The following is a 3,214-nucleotide window of genomic DNA, read 5'->3' as shown; positions in this document are numbered from 1 at the left end:
AATACAGTCGAATGTGTTAATTACAATGTCGACTGACTCATGAAAAACACTTTGAAATTCTTTTCAACTCAAAATCTCATCAAGCACAGGTTCACAAAATTTGTACAAAGATTTTAGCATAGTCGAATCCATCGTGAGTGTATTCGACTGAACTAGACCTTTATCACAACAAATATAAGTTCATAAAGGTGCTTGTCATCTTTTCATCAGAAATGTGCAGAAGTAATCATTTTATCACACATTTCAATACAAGCATGTTCCACACATGTAACACATAATCAATCATAGGAACACACATTGCAATTCATCAAAACATCTTCAACAAAAACATTGTTCAGTCTAGTTTGTTATATCAGCTGAACATATAATACTGGAACTTATGTACTGTTATTAAGCATTGTGTTGCCATCAAAAACCAGTTTGATATAGAGTTTGTGTTGTCAACAATCTCAACACACACACACACATATATATTATAACAATATAAAAAATGTTCATAATATTTATTTTTCAAATATTTAAGCTTCTACTTATCATTATTGTCTTTAATACATTTCCATATTTTAAAAATGTAAAACTTTTACTGTCAACAATATAAAAAAATATATTTTACTAGTTATGAACTAAAAACAAGTTTATATCACGACAATTGCAACATACTTAAGAAAATAATTGTAGATCAAGAAAAATAGTATAAATAAAGTAGATAAATATGACTGAAGATGAGTGTATAAAGATTTGTGTAAAAAGTGAGAGAAAAAAAATTATGAAGAAATATAATTTAAGGTTTCTATCTTTTCTAACTTTATATTTGTTGATATAGATCATAATCATTGCATTTAAGATATTGTCTACTTTGGAGTTTCAAACTCTTATCATGATTTTGTCTTTAATAGGCATCTTCCAAGATTGTAGGAGGAAGAATGTTTTGCTTCTGGACTCAAAAGCGACATAGGACTATTGGGTATACTAAAACAAACTTCTCATTCAAGGTCTAAGGGGAATCAAGGTTCACTGTCCAATGGAGGACTCAGGGAACATAGATTCGTCTTTGGAACCATTTTTTCATTCCTTTGGGGACGAGGATTTCTCTTTGGAACCTCGTTTTCATTCCTATATATGACATTAATATTCTGATTTTATGTTTCTTGAGATAACATTGCTAGAATCAATCACCACACTCGATATATTGTGAGTTATGAAGTTTGAAATTCCTATCATGGTTTTGTTCTTAAAAAGCACCTTAAAGGGTTGAAGGAGGAAGGAATGTTTAAAGTATTTTGGTGTCAACTCTTAAGCGATGTGAAACTATTAGACTATAGAAATATTATTCATTGTCACAAAGAAACATAACATATAAGTCAGAGTCATCTTAGTCGATGTTAACATGTTAACTTAAATAGATATTAAAGATATATTATATTAGTATTGGTAACCGACGCTAACTTAAATAAACAATAAGATAATAAAAATAATGTTAGTTTAACATACACTAACTTAAATAAATATAAATACAAAAATTAAATAAAATTAAAATTAACTATATCGATGTTAATCTTATTTACTTTAAATTGACATAATTTATACTAATTTAACTGTAACATTAAGTATTTGTACTTATTAAAAAAATTTAAAATAATTAGTTTCATCTTAGAGTTGGTTAAGCCAACTCTATTAGCTCTAACTAATGAACTCTATTAATATTGGTTAAGTCAATATTAATTCGACTAAAAAAATTAAAAATAGTTGACATTAGCTTAAAGTTGGCTAAGCTAGCTCTATCAACACCTAAATCATTTAAAAATAATTTTACACTTTTAAACTTAAAAAAAAAAAAAATTATTTGCATTGCCTTAGAGTCAACCAAACCAACTTTTATAACATCGTAATTTTGACTAATAGTCATTGATGTTTTCCTCTAGTGATAATATGTGAATTACTATGGCAACAAAGAGATATGACAATAATTACTTTTTATGTTAAACTATAATGAACCATAATATATATCCAAATATAGTAAAAAAGACATAGCTTAAGACTATGGTTGTCAATCATAGCCTATATTCATAAAAAAATCAAAGCCTATAAGCTTAAAAAATATTTAAATATATATATATATATATATATATATATATATATATATATATATATATATATGTATGTATATGTATGTGTGTGTGCTTCGGTTATATTGGTTCGAGGGTCAAAAAGATGAGTGTACCTAGACATCAATTGTATATTTATAGGGCTTGTGACAACCAAGTTCATTGATTAACCATTAGTGCAATATATTTTTGGGCAATCAAACCCAATAATCAATAATCAATACCGTATATTTGTAAAGAGTAAGGCAATATGGCCCATTAATACCTTATAATTGTCCATGAATGACCATTAACTTCGATTGGTATTTTCATATAGTACAATATATATATTGTTTAAAAAATTGTAACAGTTACTAGAATCTGTTTTTAGTCCCTTAACTATAAAGCGATTTTGGGTTTAGTCCATATTTGAAAGTTTTTCTCATTTTAGTCCTCATAGTTTTGAATCCTTAATTTTGGATGGCGTTAACTTTTGTTTGACGTGGTTAACGGCCAGTCCACATCTAATGTCAGCTTCCCTTTTTACTCTTTGTCACATTGCTTTTTTCATTTTAGAAATCAGATTAAGTGATTGGTTTTGGGTTTATGAAATCATATTAGAATTAAGGTTATTAACTTACTCTTTTTTTCAATTGGGGAAAAGTTTTACAGCATTCTACTTGAAGCATTGTAGTCCAAAGATTATACTCAAAGCATTCTATTAAGGTGGTGGTGGTCCTTGCGGTGGAATTGAATTCATTAACTAATTAGGAGTAACCTGAAATGAAAAACAGAACCGACCCTACGACATACCTGTAGAACGTTGCACAATGTTACATTCAGATAACAGGTAGAGCGGGTACGACAAAACATAACAACCTATAAAGTATAATAGAATTAAATGGAAGCAATGAAAGGTGTGAGACAAACATAGAAAAAGCAATAGCAAGGAGAAAGACCTCGTGCAAAACCACGACAGATTCAATAGCGATGCCTTGTACCTTGTGCGACGTCATCAGCGTCCACCATACCCCCGCGAGCGAACAAATTGGATGGCACAGAGCCAGGAATTGGTGTTGAAATCGCGGTGGCTTTCGAGGCCGACGTGCCTTATGAATTCGTGAGTGGGA

Source organism: Vigna radiata, unplaced genomic scaffold, assembly GCF_000741045.1.
Source record: "Vigna radiata var. radiata cultivar VC1973A unplaced genomic scaffold, Vradiata_ver6 scaffold_207, whole genome shotgun sequence".
In the NCBI taxonomy this organism is placed as follows: Eukaryota; Viridiplantae; Streptophyta; class Magnoliopsida; order Fabales; family Fabaceae; genus Vigna; species Vigna radiata.
Note: the sequence above shows the minus strand (reverse complement) of the source record.